This window comes from Achroia grisella, unplaced genomic scaffold, assembly GCF_030625045.1.
Source record: "Achroia grisella isolate CSIRO2021 unplaced genomic scaffold, CSIRO_AGI_Agris_v1 utg483, whole genome shotgun sequence".
Lineage (NCBI taxonomy): Eukaryota > Metazoa > Arthropoda > Insecta > Lepidoptera > Pyralidae > Achroia > Achroia grisella.
Window position 1 is genome coordinate 880,355 of NW_026712886.1, and position 19,409 is coordinate 899,763.

At 35.5% G+C, this 19,409-nt stretch overlaps 1 pseudogene; it reads left to right on the forward strand.

Moving 5' to 3' along the window:
* Positions 1 to 16,649: 16,649 nt before the first annotated feature.
* LOC131845746 (uncharacterized) lies at positions 16,650 to 18,086 on the forward strand (annotated as a pseudogene).
* Positions 18,087 to 19,409: the final 1,323 nt, after the last annotated feature.

Genomic DNA, 19,409 nt, shown 5'->3' on the forward strand with positions numbered 1-19,409 from the left:
AAGAAAAGAGATTGCATGAAAATTAGTTTCCATCAGAGAAACCATGGTAATACTGCGCCCAAGTTGGAATAATGGACTCGACATTGCCGAGGTCAGTGTTGTCAGATTACTGGTTTATATTCCCCGCAAAGTTTACCCAAAGTTTCCCTAAAATGTTACACATTTCCCAGTTAGCCCAGTTAGCCCAAATCTCCCTAAAATGTTATACATTTCCCAGTTAGCCCAAAGTCTCCCTAAAATGTTATACATTTCCCAGTTAGCCCAAAGTCTCCCTAAAATGAAGTACTTACCAGATGACTGTTTTATATTCCTCTCATCATCATTATCATCTCAGCCTCCAAGACGTCCACTTCTGAACAAAGGCCTCCCCAAAGATCTCCACGACGATCGGTCCTGCACTGCTCGCATACATCGTCTTTCAGCGACCTTACCAGATTCCCCATAGGTTGCCCAAAATCTCCTTAAAATGAAGTACATTTACCTACTAGTATTAATATCTTTCACTCGTTTTAGACATGTCAGTCTAGTATGACAGATGAAAAATCTTCCTAAATAAAGAAATAATGTATTAGTGTTGACTGTTTTTCAAACCAATAAGACCATTTTTTTAAACGTACATTTTGGTATATTCTCTACAGTTTATCCAAAATTACCCTAAAATTCAGGTATTGTGCAATTGTTTTAGATAATAATAATAATAATAATCTCAGGACAATTCACACGCTATCTAGACCCAAATTAAGCCAGCTAAAGCTTGTGTTATGGGTACTAGATAGCTGATACATAGATATTTTTTTTTGTAAATACATACATATTATACATAGAAAACACCCAGACCGATACAAGCAATCATACTCATGAATACAAATGTTTGTGCCGTGCGAGGAATCGAAACCGCGACCATCGGTCTTAAAGCGGTGTGCTAGACCGCTAGATCACCGAGGTCGTCAAGATATGTCGTTTTTGACAACCTACCAGATGGTAAGTGGTAATGATGACTAATACTTTCCAGCTGCTAAGCTTGTTTGCTATTCCAATTCCATAGAAATAAATATTAAATGTGTCCATTGTGCATTTCATAACTAGGGTTACTGTTTTCTATAAGTTAGTCAGTTAAGTAAGAGAAATTACGAGAAATTAGTGGTGACCATTTTTCAAATTGATAATACAATTTTTTTAACCTGTAATCTTATGTTGAGAAGCAATCACCATTTCACTTAACATAAATACTTTTCCACCTACAAGTTCCTTAAAATTACCTTTCTTTTCTTTAAATAATATTCCCCCAAATTTGGGGTGAAACTTACAAAATGGTATCACTAGCCGCGTTGGTCTTAAACATGAGTTTTTATTCGTGAATATGGAAAAGTTTTGCAGTTCGCATTTTTTGTCTGTTTTTACGGTGTCTGAAATGTTCCACGTTCTGTTCATCTAATTGGTTGGCGGAAACATGTCCTATATACCGGGCTTGTGTTGACATGCTAGTGCAAAGGTTCTCAAAGTTTCTATACCCACTGGTCAGTTTGAGAATAAAGATCATTCATCGAGAGACCATTCACACAGATATCATCATCATTGCGTGTTTTAGAAGAAAGCATATAAACAAAAACGGTGACTTTACTGTATAGTTCTATACTCCTTGTACTTACACTTCTATATTAACTTTATATGACGACCTCAGTGGTCCAGTAGTTTAGCACACCACCTTACTTCCGATGGTCGCGGGTTCGATATCTCGAACGGTACAAATATTTGTAACTATGAGTATGATTGCTTGTATCGATCTAGGTGTTTTCTATTATTCTATATATACATATAAAACATACAGACCAATATAAATACAGTAAACTTTTAAAAATAAGCTATGAATTTGTATCACTTGTCTAGTCCCATAATTGAACCTCTAGTTGGTTTAACTTAGAACTAGATGGCGCTGTGTGAATTGTCCTTAGATATCATTTATGGCAAACCCCTAGGTTTGCCATAAATGATAGATTTTTCCAAGCTGAAGAGTAAACGCTACTACACATCCTATGTGGTTGAAGACCACTCGTCTATAAACGAAATATCTCCTTTGGAAAGTTTATACTCTATCCTGAGGATAATAAAAACCATCTCTTCTAAGGATATCCTTCAATTCTTGTCCCTGACTGGTCTAGGTTAACTCTAAAAAAGGGCGGAAACCCCAAAAAAATAATATATTACTATTTATATGGATTAATAGAAAATATTCAACAGAAAAATTAAAATCATGTGTTTAAATAATGGTACAAAAAGCAAAATTGTGTTAAAATATTCGTAAAAATATATAAATATCATGTTTGAAAAACCCAATACCCAGTCCCCGAAGTGCTAACCAAATTTTATTTATCTATACATATAAAAAAATCGGTGTGTCTGTTTGTAATATTGAAACAACCGTTTTTACTACATGAATATGAATATAAATACGGTACATATACAAAAATAACATTATTAACAATTTTTGTCTATCTGTCTGTCTGTCTGTTTGTTCCGACTAATCTCTGATATGGCGGAATCGATTTTGACGCGACTTTTATTGGCAGGTAGCTGATGTAATAAGTAGTAACTTTACTACTTTTGTGTTATAAAATACTTTTATTTTAGAAAAATAAAGTTAAATTCCACTTGGACGAAGTCGCGGGTACAGCTAGTCGAATATAGAATAACACTTATAATTGGAAATGTGATCTTCGCAAAAAATGGCCGCTTTTTTATTTTATTTTTTTTAATAAAACCATTTTTACGTGTGGAGATATTAAATTTAAATCTAATTACTTAGAAACAAGCTATCCGATGCTGGAAATTTTAAACTTAGGTGAAGTTGTTTTTTTACAAGAATATTCGAGACATAAACACGGCTATTGAATAACAATACTTCTAGAAACTTGTTCCATTTAATAGTCTAATGTCTGGCGGGATACAACAGTGGTAATTATATTAAAAACACTATTAGTATATTGTTTATTTATTATTTATTTATTTATTTTTACACTTTTTTGCAGCAGTTACAGAAAATATTAATTCCTATAAAAATATGTATAACAATGACGAGTACAAAAGGCGGCCTTATCGCTAAGCAATCTCTTACAGGCTACCTTTAGGTAGACAGTGAAAATATAAGAAAAAGAGTAGGTGGTACAAATGACAGCACAACTAAGATGGGTACAAATAATACATGCAAATATACATAAATATATATAGACAAAAGTTTGAAGGAAAGAAAAGGACTATAAGAAAAGGGAAAAGTAGAACTAAAGGGAAAGGAAATGAGTTTTACTGATGCTTTAAAGCTAGGAAGAGATTGAGCGCGCCGAATAGGAGCGGGAAGCGAGTTCCACAACCTAACAGCCTGGACAGAAAATGATTTTGAATAGAAGGAAGTGGAGTGATTGGGAAATCTATAACCACAGATAACATAATATTACATACTATAACGGAGATTGTTTACGCTGCGCAAGGAATGACAACTACTCTCACTGAGAAATAGGAAGCAATTTTTAAGGTAATCAGGAGTGGCGGGGTTAAAAATTTATTCATCATAATAATCTATATCTTCTATTGATTCAGACATTTCCTGGATGGAGAATTATTTATTAATTTATGACATATATCTAATCTTAAATATATATAACTCAAAAGTGACTAAAAGACATAGTGATCTATCAACGCACAGCCCAAACCACAGGACGAATCGGGCTGATATGTGGCGTGCAGGTAGATGTTATGACGTAGGCATCCGCTAAGAAAGGATTTTGATTATTTCTGTCCCGAAGGGGATAAAATAGGGGTTGAAAGTTTGTATGAAACTTGGTCAATTTTAAACCAATCGGGCTGACACTTTGCATGCATAAAGCTACTATCACGTAGGCATTCACTAAGAAAGGATTTTGATAAATTCCACCCCTAACGGGACAAATTAACGCGAGCGAAGCCGCGGGCAAAAGCTAATACATATATAAAATTATCGTGTCGCAGGTTTCCTATTTATACTCCTCCGAAAAGGCTTGACCGATTTTGATGAAATTATATATATATATATATATTCAGTAGGTCTGAGAATAGGCTTATCACTAATTTTTATACCCCTAAGTGTTCAGGATGGCTTTCTCCAAATTAATTTTTTTATTTTTGACAATTTTTTTTAATATATACAACCCTAATTTTTCACTCTTCTATCACCAACTCCTATTTTTTAGTAGTGATATTAATTTATATGGCAAAACAACGTTTGCCGGGTCAGGTATATATTATTATTTTCACATACAAATGTTTGCACTATGCGAGATATCGATCTTGTGACTGACAAAAATAAAGCTTTGGGTTTAACTGCTAGACCACTGAGGCCGGCTATATATATATATATATCTATGACGGTGGATATCAAATTGGAACTCTTAGCTGTGTCCTCAGATTAACGTAGTATCCGTTTTGGAGTGCCATCTGCACTCGCTTCCTATCGTTCAAGGAAGCTGTAATTAAAAAAAATGTTATATATAAAATTCTCGTGTCACAATGTTAGTTACCATACTCCTCTGAAACTTTTATATGCATATAGTAGGTCTGAGAATCGGCTACTCTCTATTTTTCATACCCCTAAGTGATAAGGGTTGTCCACCCCTAACATTATTTTTTTATTTGTTGGGATTTTTTTTTTAATTTTAATTTTTTTTTATTATGTGCCATTAAAAAATGCATATAACCCTAAATTTTCGCCCTTCTATCCCCAACGTCTATTTTTTTATAGCGTTATTAATTTATATGGTAAAACAATGTTTGCCGGGACAGCTAGTATATATATAATAGTAACTCTTTAATACAGACAGATAAATAAAAAATATTAAAAGTATATATAAGATCTTTATAAATATTTATATTCTATAAAATGATGGTGTACATGACCATGGCAGCTCATACGCATTGCAAATTCAACTTAAGAGGAGTGTGTCCACGCAATAAAATTACGATGTACTGTTTGTTTGTATGTATTATGTATGTAAGTAATATATAACTATTGATTATAATAATAAACGAATAGTATAATAATAATAATCTCAGGACAATTCACACAGCGCCATCTAGTTCCAAGTTAAGCTAGCTAAAGCTTGTATTATGGCTAAATTACTGATAGAAATATATAGATATTTTTTTTCATTAATACATAAATATTATACATAGAAAACACCCAGACTGATACAAACAATCATACTCTTGAATACAAATGTTTGTGCCGTGCGAGGAATCGAACCCGCGATCATTGGAAGTAAGGCGGTGTGCTAAACCGCTAGACCACTGAGGCCGTCAGTACACACTCAAATATCATACCTATATTTTGCCTAACAAGTACCATCCTTATAGTAGGTATCCTTGAATATTATTTCCATCTCTTTTTAGAGACGTTGAATCTCCCTTAACCAAAGCGCGACAGAAATACTTTCAATCAAATTTAAGCGGTGAAATTTTACGTTCCCCTCTACTCACTTTACTCTATTATTACGGTAAGTATGAAGGTATTTTTTTCGTTATTCTGAAAATGTATTATAAGTACAATATGTCACGAATTTTAAAAAAAATTTTACTAGTGTGACACGTTGATATTAGTTGTCTTATCTTAGGTACAAAATTTCATCGAGCTTAATTTGTAATTTTTGGTATAGTACAGTTTTTGTAGAAATTTTTTTTTTCTATACGTTCTGTATGGGAAAATCTGACTAGAGTGAAACATTAATATTAGTCGTATCCTTTGGACAATTTCAGAGCTTAATTTGTTTTTGTATATATTTTCATTTTGCCTGTACGGAGAGTGGCGTGGGACATGTAGCCTTAACAAAAGGTAGAGTAGGGGTGTATATCAGTGGGCAAAAATTATAGTCCACCCTGATCTCTTGGGGATGTCACATTGAATGATATACAGCTGTTTTGCAAGTAGTTTGCCAATTCTCCGGTCGCAGTGGAGTTAAAAATATTGATTTATTGTAATAGGGGTGTGAAAGTATTATATTGCTACTGCGATAAATTATATTATTTTGCTTATATTTAGGATTTATCGTATTTTATTCAACAGACGTGGCAACGGCTAAACTCGTGTATTTTAACTATTTTCATAGCATTATGTCATACGGTATTTTATTATGGGGCAAAGCAGCTGATATAAATATAGTATTTATTTTGCAAAAGAGGACCATCCGCTCCATTTACGGTATGGGTTCCAGGTAATCTTTGCGTGAATGTTTTAAAGAATCAAATATCCTTACCGTTGCTTCTCAATACATTTACGAAAATATTATGTATGCCAGAAAAAATATTAACAGTTTTAAAAACGTAGGTGATTACACTAATAAAAGCTTACGTAATGTCAACAAACTAGTTTTACCTAAGTGCCGTTTGACGAAAGTTAGTAATTCGTTTTATGGAAATTGCGTAAGGTTTTACAACAAACTGCCAGAGTCTGTACTCAATTTGCTAGAAAAAAATATTCAATGTTAATAAAATATAAGTAAATCAATGTTTATTTATAAGAGCAACACACAAGTTTCTTGCTTATTCTTCTTGTGATAAATCTGCATTCCGAATAAGCGGTAGAATAAAAAAACTGGACTATTTAAAAGTGCTTATAATAATATTAAGTGTATTTGAATATAGATTATTTCTATTTCTATTTCAAAAAGAAAGCATGAGTAATCCTATCGGTACTGAATATTACCCGACCTTAGATGTGTATTATTAGGTGGTCCTAAGTTTTTTTTTCAGACTACTCTAATGCTGTTGTCTGCAGCTGGCCTTTACAGCTTCACCGGACGATAGAGGGCAAGTGCAGATGGCACTCCAAACCAAATGAACGACTTGTGGAGCGTCTGAAGGCCAACTCTTGCCTGACGGATACGACTTTAGTCTGAGGGCACCACTAGGGGTTCGAAACTCGGCTCAGGCCGTCGTAATATCGATCCTCGTTTGAATTGGATGGGGGATAGATCGGAGGGGCCCTAAGTGCTGCGGAATTACGAGAACAAACCCCTATAAAGTGGGATATTGCAAAGAAGAAGATGAAGATCGAATTTTCCTCAACAAATTGAGTTCTATAAAAACTTTCTAAAAAAAATAATAATATTTGACTAATTTTTTATGAGTTTTTCAGTACTAAATATTTGATTAACGACTAAACAGTAATTCGATACTGTACTTCACTTAAACTTAACATCAACATAAATACTAGCGGTCATACGCGACTTCATGCGTATGGAATTTAACTTTTTAATTTTTTTAATAAAATAACTGTATTTCTAAAATAAAAGTAGCCTAAGTTATAACATTAGCTATCTGAAAGTTCCGTAAAAATCCGTCAAGTTGTTTTATATAATCTAGAAAGAACAAACAGATAGACAGACAGACCGCATTTTTTTTATAATTATATATTTTTTTTAAATATCCACACTGTATAATTCCATATGCATTTAGTAAAAAGCTATCTATTTTGATTCTTTTATACAGACAGATTCCCAATTTTTTTATTTATTCACATAGATATATTTGGAGTGAATAAAATTCTATAATTGTTTGTACGTACGTACATATATAAAATAATATTTTCGCAGTCCTAAATCACCAATGTTATACTGTGAAGAATTGTGGGTAGACAAACGAAATGCATGTAGGAGTGTATTTTAATAGAATATAAAAAGCACAGATAATTTATTAATTCATACTTTACGGTTCGCCCCCGCGTCGAAAGTCCATGTCATTGCGCTTGTTATCTCGGACACAGATAATTTCTATACAGATATATAAGATAGATAGATAAAATTTTTATATCGTTATCTACAGATAACGAGAGCAACACAAAGGTTCAACTATAGTTGGATATGAGATCACACACGATGTTTGTATAAAGGTGATGGTATAATAAAAGCTATAATATTTCAGATAGAGCAACATGTTGTATGCGATATTCTGTTAACAATCCGTACTAATATTATAAATACCAAAAACTCTGTCTGTCAGTCTCGCTTTCCAAAAGTATTGAACCGATTTAAATGAAATTTGGTATACTAGTCTAGATCCTGAGAAAGGTTATTGGCTAATTTTTAATGTGAAAAATGGTTTGCAGCGGTTGAATGGAGATATGAAAGGTTATATCGTAATTTTTAAAGCTAGAAGCTTCAAACCTATTTATAGGGTGTTGATTAAATATGAATAAAGAAAATATTCATTCGTTGACGACCTCGGTGGTCTAGCGGTCTAGTCTACCGCTTTACGACCAATGGTCGCGGGTTCGATTCCTCGCACTGCACAAACATTTGTATTCATGAGTATGATTGTTTGTATCGGTCTGGGTATTTTCTATGTATAATATGTATGTATTTACGAAAAAAAAAAATATCATGTATTTGTATCAGTTGTCTAGGACCCATAACACAAGCTTTAGCTAGTTTAACTTGGGTCTAGATGGCGCTGTGTGAATTGTCCTGAGATTATTATTATTATTCATAATTAAATATGACAATCAAACTGTAAAATGTAATGTAGAGGTAAAATAAAATAAGGGATAAAATGGAAAGGATCGAATGATCTTCGAAGTGACGGTAGTTTCTGATATATCATAAAAGTCTATAGTAAACCTAAATTAATAAAGATATTTTGATTTTGATTCATTATACTATATACCATATCTGCCCTTTACCCCGTGACAAATAGACTGCTAATTATCCTATTTCTTAATTTACATGTTAACTATCTATATATAGATTTTTAACATGTAAATTAAGAAATAGGTTGGTAACTGTCCTGTCAACACATCAGAATTATTAATTATATATAAAGAATACTTTAGTATATATTTTTAGAACAGCATTAATTTAAATGAATAATGTAAGTATACAGGTTTCATTATAAAAACTTAAAATAGAATTCACTCGAAAACGTTTTATTACTTATTTTATTTATACGTCTTCGAATTCAATAAGTCAGCAATAGTAGTTGGACGACCTCGGTGGTCTAGCGATTTAGTAAACCATTAGTTGCGGGTTCTATTCCTCGTACGGTACAAACATTTTCCTTGAGTATGATTTTTTGTATCGTCTGCTTTTGCGTTTGTATTTTATATGATTTATATCTGTTGTCTAGTACTTATAATAATATTTTTCTTTCATGATTTTTTTTGTATCAGTCTGCATGTTTTCTATGTATATTATATATGTATTTATATCAGTTGTCTAGTCCCCATGACACAAGCTTTACTTAGTAAAATTGTCCTGATATGTTATTATTATTATTAATTAGTCTGAATGTAAAATGATCGACATAAGGGTCTTTGATCAATCAATTATTCTTGATGATACCTCTTTTCTATTCGACACGTGTCATGCTACATTTACTTCCCCTGCCATTCACGCTGCCGGAAATATTTCCAAGGGACAACTGAGCGGAATGTAAAGACACGCTGCCACTCGCGCTGCCAGTCCTTTGACTCGCGCACGAAAAACCGACAATCGAGGGAGCGCCGGGTAGCGCGAGTGGCAGCGCCAATGGCATGGAAGTATTTCCACTCGTGTTTACACTCTCGCGCTGCTCACTTCCCTGCCCACTCGGGCTGAGTGTACATTGGGCATAAGAGTTATCACTAACGCAATAGCAGAAGTAAAGAAAATGATCTCAATTAATTTGTTAACAACGTTATAAACATAGCCAGCTATCATCATCATCTGTTTCTGCCTTATCCCATTTATTTATGGTCGGCGTAATATGTTTTTCTCTTCCATTCATCTTTGTTCGCAGTCATTCCGTTATTTACTCCCTTTCTCACCATATCATCTTTCACACAGTCCATCCATCTCTTTTTCGGTCTTCCTCTACCCTTATAACCATCCACATTCATATGTAACACCGTCCTTAGGATATGATCTTCATTCCTACGCATTACATGCCCATACCACGATAGACGATTACTCTTTAACCTCTCTGACATCGGTGCCACTTTCATACTTCCTCTGATGTATTCATTCTTTATCTTGTCTATCCTCGTCACACCACACATCCATCTCAACATTCGCATTTCAGTTGCATGCAGTCGTCTCTCATCCGTCGCCTTTATGGACCACTCTGATCCATACAAAATAGCAGGCCGGATCATGGTCTTGTAAATTTTGCCCTTAAGTTTAAGGGGAACTCGTAACTAGCCAGCTATATCCGCGATATATTATAGCTTCACCAATGGACCACAGCCTGTAATGGTTTCGATTACACGATTGTGATTCGATAAGATGTTGTACGTGCCTTCCAATCGCTATTCACAAAATTAATAGCCTTCCCGGTAGCTGTTTATTTCAGATTTTTTTTATGAAAAGCAAACACATTTCGAATTCTTTGGTTAATATCTATTATCTAATTGAATCAGTGCCGTGTTTGTGAGAGATTGTTTGATTTTAATTTATAGATACAGTTGTCGTTATCAACCGACTTCAAAAATTAGTAGATTTTCAATTCAATTTTTTTTTGTGTATATTGTCCTTCAATTATTCTTATTCTTATTATTGAGCATCAAATAGTATGCATATGCATGCAGCATAGTATGTCCCGTATTTATATTCATATGCATGAAGTAAAAAATTATTATTTCAATAATACAAACAGACACTACAATTTTATTTATATGTATAGATATCACAACACCCGTATGTGTTAAGATGGGGACAGTTTAGTTTAGGCTTTAATTTAAGCCAACTTATTGTTATAGAAATAAATAAATATATTGTTATAAATTAGTTAAAAGTAGGTTAAAATAATATCTAATCTGTTTAAAAGTTTTAAAGAGGTCACATAGACCATTATGTTCATTAATTAGCATAATATAGATTGTATACTATAAAATAACAATAAAAAACACATAATGAAGTCATAGGTGAAAGCATATTGATTTATTTTAATAACTTATTATCAACACATTCCATTGGGCAACATAAATCTTATGCCCAATTTACACTCGGTGGCAGGTAAGTGAGTGCGGAAGTGAGCAGCGCGAGAGTGTAAACACGAGTGGAAACGCTTCCCATGCCATTGGCGCTGCCACTCGCGCTGCCCGGCGCTCCCTCAATTGTCGATTTTTCGTGCGCGAGTCAAAATACTGGCAGCGCGAGTGGCAGCGTGTTTTTACATTCAGCCCTCTCGCTCAGTTGTCGCCCGGCAATATTTCCGGCAGCGCGAGTGGCAGGGGAAGCGGCTGAATGTAAACGTAGCGTTAGTAACCAGGCGGAAGCGAAGCACGCAGAGAATTCAATCTCCATCTGTCCATACCACCTTTGCATTTTATTTATGAACAAGCTGCACCCGCGACTTCGCGTGGAATTTAACTTCATTTTTCTAAAATAAAATTAGCCTAAGTTACTCCTTATTACATCAGCTACCTGCCAATAAAAGTCTCGTCAAAATGGGTATGGTATGGTATGGTATGTTAGACTCCATTCTCCGCAATTAGCCTCACATTCGGGCCGTTGTGCGTGTAGAGCCAGACTACTAACGTAGCCAGCCAAGCTCCTCCCAAAAGCGCAGAAGACTCCTGGTGTCTTCGCAGGCTTCATGGAGCGACCTCACCGTTCCGAGGATTTGTTTTCGTTGTTCGGCCACTGCCGTGCACTCCAGGATTACGTGAGCCGCCGTTTCTTCAGCTTCAAAGCAGCCCCGACAGAGGGGGCTGTCTGTAGCATCAATTTTGTATAAGTGTTTGTGTAAGGAACAATGGCCCGTTATTGTCCCTATCATTATTTTTAGGTTTTGTCTATCTAGATTAAGTAGACGTGTTGTTAACCGATGGTTCGTTTTTGGAATTGCCACTTTAGATTGTTTGCAATCAGTGGTTAGGTTCCATCTGTGGTTTTGTATTTCGGTGGATCTCTGGCGAATCCAGGTGCGAAATTGCGAGAATGGTATTGGCATGAGCGGGAGGGGGCCTGCAACCACCATGCCGGATCCTACTCTCGCTAGTTCGTCCGCGGCGTCATTGCCATATGATCCGCTGTGCCCCTTTATCCACTGGATAATTACTCCGTTATGCGTTGCAATTTTTTCCAGGGCGATGTGGCACTCGATTATTAGTTTGTTGTTGGATTTTCTGTTCTGTAGTGCTTTAAGCACGGCTGCACTGTCCGATATGAATTTAATGTTGAAATTGTTGACCCCTAACCTGTATACAGCTTTTGCTGCCTCGGTCAGGGCAACACATTCGCACTGAAAGATCGAACTGTGTTTGCCGAGCGGTATAGATATGTTCATGTTGAGGTCAAGGGAATGTGCCCCAGCTCCTGAACCGTTCTGTGTCTTGGAGCCATCTGTGTAGATGCGTAGTTCATTTACTGCAGATTGGTCCCTTTCCTCCTCCTTCAATTGTATTTGGTATTTCCTGTTAAACGAGTGGTATGCTTGAGTTCTGTCACACGGAGCGGCAATCAAAGGTTCATATTCGATTGCTTGGTTCAGGATGGTTGTGTGAGAACTGTAATGGTTTTTGCCCCATAGACCAAGATGGTATAATCTTGTGGCAGCTATAGCTGCTTCTTGCTGTATGTATAGGTCAAGGGGTGTAATGTTAAGGGCTATTTCCATTGCCATTGTTGGGGTTGTTTTCATACATCCAGTAACTGAGGAGCATGCAAGTCTTTGGAAAGATCTTAGTTTGTTGACTGTGGTCGTAAGTTTCGACCTTGTCCACCAAACCAAGGCCCCATATACCAGCATTGGTCTTATTACTGATGTGTATAGCCAGAGAGTTATTTTCGGGGAGACACCCCATTTATTACCAAGCATTTTCCTGCATTGATAGAATGCAATTGTGCTTTTGTTAATTTTGTGATCAAGATGTTTATTCCAGAGAAGTTTGCTGTCTAGTATGACTCCCAAGTACTTGACCTCCTCCTTAAGTTTAAGCTCTGTATTAAAGAGTTTCGGTAAATTGAAAGTACCTGGAGCTCTTTTGTTGGTGAACATGATGAGTTCTGTTTTAGAAGGATTCACGGAGAGTTCATGGTTTTCGCACCATCTCTCTATTGTTCTGAAGGCTTCTCTCATGCGATCGCATAAGGTTCCCTCAAAATTTCCTGATATAAGTACGGCAATGTCGTCTGCGTAACCTACCGTGTAGAGGTCGTTGTCGTTGAGCTCCTCAATGAGTTCATTAACAACTAAGTTCCACAGGAGTGGTGACAGGACCCCTCCTTGTGGACATCCTCTACTTACGATCCCACGTGTGGTAGTGTTTACGGTGAACTGGATTGCACGGTTTTTCAGCATGTTGTTTATCCATTCTATGAGAGTTGTTGGTACTCCATGTATGGTAAGAGCGCGACTGATACTGGTAAAGTTCGTTTTATCAAAGGCACCCTTCGATGTCTATGAAGGCACCTAGTGTAGGCTGCTTTGAGTTTAGCGAGTTACCAATGCGACTTACGACGCTGTGGAGTGCTGATTCCGTTGATTTGCCTTCACTGTAGGCGTGTTGGTTGGTGTGCAGTGGTTTGTTTATACATATCAGGTCTCTGATCTCTTTGTCGCAAAGCCTCTCCATTGTTTTTAGTAAAAACGATGTGAGACTAATTGGTCGAAAGGACTTGGCCTGTGTGTAGTCACCTCTGCCAGGTTTCGGAATGAAAATTACTTTCACTTCACGCCATTTCAAAGGTATGTATCGGTGAGCTAGGCATGCCCGGAAAAGTTGAACCAAGTGTTCAGCTATTATGTCACCGCTCCATTTCAGGAGAGCCGGAAAAATACCGTCTAGTCCTGCAGCTTTGAAAGGTAGAAATGTGTTGATTGCCCATGTGAGTCTTTCTCTGTTTATTACTCTGCTTGCTATCTCCCAGTCCGAGCTGCTGGTTGTCCTACTTTCCTGGGAATTCCATGAGTGGTCATTGTCCGCAAGGAATCCTGGGAAGTGAGTTGACAGTAGTAGTTCGCAGGTTTCTGTGTCATTTGTTGTGTAGCTATTATCCGATTTTTTAAGACAGCCTATTGTGTGTTCTTTCTCTTTGGAAAGGCAGGCCTTCACTTTGACTGCTTGGTTGTTATTGTCTATGTTGGTACAGAATCGCCTCCAACACTCTTGTCGTCTGTGGCGAATTAGTTTTTTATATTGTTTCCTTTTAGTTGTGTATTTGTCCCAGTCACCTTGTGATCTACTGTTCATAGCTGCGTTGAACAGTTTCCTCAGCTTCCGTCGATGTTTCTCTAGTTCGAAACACCACCAGTGTTGCCTACCTTTGTTTTTGGGTGTGGTAAGAGGGCAAGACCGTTCGTAGCTAGAGGTAAGTATGGACGTAATGTTGTTCGCATAGTTGTCTAGTTCCGTTCTGTCAAGGTTGTCAGGGAGGCAGAGTTGTTCCCCTACGTAAGCACTAACTAATCCTATGAATTTGGATTTGTCCGTGTTCCGGGGTATCCGTCTCGGCTGGGGTTTTGGTAGTGATATGTCAATAGTAAAACGGATCCATCTGTGATCGGAGCATGAAAGCTCGCTGGACACATGCCAATCACGAATGGACCCCGAGATGCCTGTTGATGTTAGTGTTAGGTCTATTATGGTTTGTGATCGGGCATTTATGAACGTTGGTTCCGAGCCCTTGTTTTGTAGAGTGAGATTATTACTAAGAATAAAAAGAGCTAATTATACTCACCTCTGTTGTTCGTCTTACTGTTGCCCCACAGCGTGTGGTGCGCGTTGGAGTCAGTGCCGACGACCAGCTCCAGCTTCTCCCTCACACAGTACTCAGCCAGCTGGCCGAGCTCTGGTGGTGGTATCTCCCCGTCGCTCGGCATGTACGCTGAGGCGAGGACGATGTCGGGGAGGTGTGCTGCACTGGTAATTCTTACTGGTGTTAAATCCCTTGAACAGAATTCGTTGATTAGTGTTGTTTGTACATGGTTGGGTAAGAATACGCATGTTCTTGGTTTACTTACGGAGGTATCCAGTATCACTTTTCCTCCGCTATTTCCGAGACCACAAATTTTGTTCTTCCTGATCCACGGCTCTTGGATCAGGGCTATGGTCTCTGCGTTGTTCGTCAAAATGGGTTCAGCCATTTCAGAAATTAGCCGGAACAAACAGACAGACAAAAATTGTAAAAAATGTTACTTTGGTGTATATACCGTATTTATATGTATATGTATGTAGTAAAAGACGGTAATTTGCAATATTACAAACAGACACTCCAATTTTATTTATATGTGTATGTTAATTATTAACGTATTTATTAATAAATAATTTAGTCAAAAAGGTTCTTCCATTTACAAAATAAGGGATTATAGGAAAGATTACTTAATAATAAGTTATGAATAATTTCAAATATATTTATTTATTTATTTGTATTATTAATTAAATAAATAAATAAATAATAATAATAACATTACACGACAAAATCAATAAAAAAGTATATCTTGTAGATATAGCCATCCCAAACACACACAATACACAAAGCACAGTCAATGAAAAACTAACAAAGTACACAGATCTAGTAATAGAATTAAAAAAACAATGGAAAGCACACACCATCCACATAGTACCCATAGTTTTGTCATCCACAAGAATTATACCAAAAAATCTGAACAAACACCTATTACCAAAAGCCGTCATACTAATCACATGCCGAATAGTCAGAAAATTTCTATCTTCATCACATAACTCATCCATGCTTGGCTAAGGCCCGCGTGTTTGAATATATTACCCCCGTAAAAAGGGAGATATAATAAATGTATATATATATATATATATTAGGGTGTCCCTTATTTTTCAAAGTTTTTATTTTTTAATGCATAGGTCTTAGTTTTGTTCATATGTTCCTAAAACACTCGAAAATACATTTTTATATAATTTGGAGAACGATAACCCGTGCCGACTTGCATCGAAACATGTTCATACAAATAACGCCGAACTAGTGCCATCGTATTTGCCATTTGTTCACAGTAACTCTTGTGATTAACATATTGTTTTTATGTTTAAAAAAATGGCAGTGGAATTAAGAAGCAATAAAAAAAGTATTTTCTTAGTTGGTGACGTGAACCATCAAATAACTGGAGCAAAGTTACCGTCTAATCGTCAAGTTCTTGCAGTCCTCTTTTTTAACATTCGCGAAGTTAAATTTACTGTTAATGGAGGAAGCGCAAATCTTGCCGTTCGAGAGTGTATTATATTCTGGGAAAAAGCTAGAATCCCTACCAGACCTGTGCCTAACTGTGTAAAAAAAACTTGAGGATCTTCACCGTCCTTGGAGAGAGTTACAAAAAAATTAAAAAAAAACGCCAGCTGTTTACAAGCGCCGCGTGGAGGACTTTCAAAATAATTTAGATAATTTATTCGATATAGTACACGCAAATGCTTTGGACTGGATAAAAATAGAAGAAGATAAAATATTTTTACAAAGACAAAGAGAACCAGGGCGTCTAGGATGTTTAGCGGGAGTAGATAAAAAGTTAGCCGAGAAAGAAAAAAGAATAAGACAGAGAAAATTAAAAGAAGAGAAAAAAAGACAAGATGTTCCAAAAGTTTATCGTCATCTTTAACTACACAAGATTTTATCGAAACGCAAGCAAATCCCAATCCTAATACCAGCTCTGACGAAAGCCTTAAGGAACCCTTGCCATCAACATCTCAAATGGTAAGTTCTGTAACTACTTCAAAAAGAAGAAGGAAAGATTTCATCACTCCTAAGTTAGTTGCCACTTTAGATAGATGTCAATTAAGCATAAGGGACTCTGTCTATATACTTCAGGCTGTAGTAGAAGCCCTAGATCTCAGCTGTGATGAGTTCCCGATAAATAAATCGTCAAAGAAAGATATTAAAATAAGACCTTCTGGAGCAATGCATCAAGCTAGGTGGATGGCTAGAGCCATTTACTCTTTGAAAATATGTTTGTTGCAATCTCAATTCAAAATTAGCGCCAAGGATAAAAGTGTCCTTCAAGATATTTGTTTATTCATTGCAGTTATATATGTAAAACCATGGCTTGGATGTAGTCTGGCAGTCACGGCCCCAAATCAAGCTTTGGGCTTTTTAAAAAGTCTTAAGGAATATGAAACTGTTAATAAAGATCTCCAAAGCTGCCCTGAGCAAGTTTAGTCAACATTTTTGGTACTTGTAAGAAGAAATAGCTGTTTTATCACTCTTTGATGATGAAGTAGATGAACAAACTAAGACGAATATTGTAGCGAACTTACAAAGAGATAGTTTATATGATTCTGTAAAAAGATACAGTCCATCGAAAGAAGATATGTCTGATTATTTGTATGGTAAGTAGAAATACATAACATTTATTTTAGTATAGTTTTTTTAATGTTACACATTTTAATTTAATTCGGTTTTATCGCATTTATCATATTTTTATATTTGGTTGGTCTAGACCTGACCTGACTGATAAATGTAATAATTAAACCGTATTAAGTTATTTAATTTAAAAATTAAATAGTTTTATATCTTATATCCATCTTAATAAACTGATAATAATATATCTTGTATTTTGTTGCAGGAAAATCATTAAATGATTTTGTGTCTGTTAACACACACAATTTATTTGCTCGTTTAAATATGGATACAGACTTCTTAAATAAAACAGTTTCTGCATGGGACGAATAAGTAACCTATTTGCAGGCTAAAACAAGAGTTCTTTCTTTAAGGGTTTTGTGAATGATACAGCTGAAAGAGCTGTAAAACTTATGCAAGATTTCAATGGCTTAGTCACTGCAAAAGAATATCAAAAACAGTTTTTCCTGCGTACCTACAAGAGTTTTTTGTGTACAAGTGCATAGAAATCTGTATCCAGACTGTAAAAAAGAGACCATTAAAAGAAAATATTTGTGATGTTCATTTGATTAATAAATACTATATTCTAACTTTCTCTTTGATTATTATTATTAAACATTTTATTTCATTTTATTACACATACACAACGATAAGCGTTAAAGACAACGATTTTTAAATATTCAAGGCTCTGTCGGCACGGGTTAATGTTGACATATAAAGATAAAATTTTGTATTTGATTAAGTTTAGGTAGTTTAAAAAGAATTAAGGGGTATGCATTTCGATATCTGAAAAAAAATTTTTTTCGCCCATATAAGGGACACCCTAATATATATATAATAATATATCCTCAGAAATATTTTGTTTTGTTTTAGATACTTAGTTTAAATTTTAAAGAATCCAAGCTTTAATACAGTCGATTTTTTCAGTATAATAGTGAGACAGAGAATAGTGCATATTACTAAAGTCACTCTAAAACCTTGATTTATATATATTGTACGGTCCGTCACTGTACAGTCATCAGCATTTTTCACCGCTCCATATCCAAATATACAATTTTTCTGTTAGTCCACACTCAAGCATCGTACAGTCATATTAACAATAAATCAAGTCAGCTAGCAGTCCATTTATACATCAAGCAACATCATAGCGTCCAGACTATATCAGCCAGGGCACACTCATTCATCATTATGGTCCTTCGAGCCGGATATAACACAGTAAATATACTATTTCACGAGATGGTAATAGAAAAAATTCAATTGGTATTGACAATTGAGTGATTAACATATACGAACTAATAGACCTGTCAAGGCTCGTGGATCACTTTCCAATGCTAAACGCTCAGCATAAAATCTGCTTCGAAACGAGGCATTTTTGTATCTATATCAAACAACATCATAGCGTCTAAACTATATCAGCCAGAGCACACTCATTGATCTTTATGGTCCTTCGAGCCGGACATAAAACAACAAATATATTATTGCACGAGAAATTTCTAGAAAAAATTCAATTGGTATTGACAATTGAGTGATTAACATATACGAACTAATAGACCTGTCAAGGCTCGTGGATCACTTTGCAATGCTAAACGCTCAGCATAAAATCTGCTTCGAAACGAGGCATTTTTGTATCTAAAACCGACATGGCCATAAATCTCAACATTGGGAAACCTCGAGTGATTTATGTGGCGATACGAAAAAAATAATTTACATAACACGAGTTTAAAATACGACGCGGGTACAGTTCGCGGGGTAAACCTTTTTTAGATGTATTGTGCGTGATTTTTTCCAGTGGACCCGAGCGATTAACATGCTCGAAATAATGCTGCGGTTAATTAAGATTGTATAAACGTGTTTGTAATTTTATTACGTGCTTTTTTATTATAGATAAATAAATTAATAAATTGTTTGATAGTTTTTTTTTAATAATATTACGTCCTGGACAATTCACACTGTACTATCTAGTCCCAAACTAAGCAGAGGTTGTTTTGTGGTTAAGACAACTTATGTACTATTAACACTTAGATTTTTTTTTTAATATATACTAAAAACACACATAGCAATAAAATATACTTATGAATACAAATGTGAATACAAATGTTTGTTTTTTAAATAAAT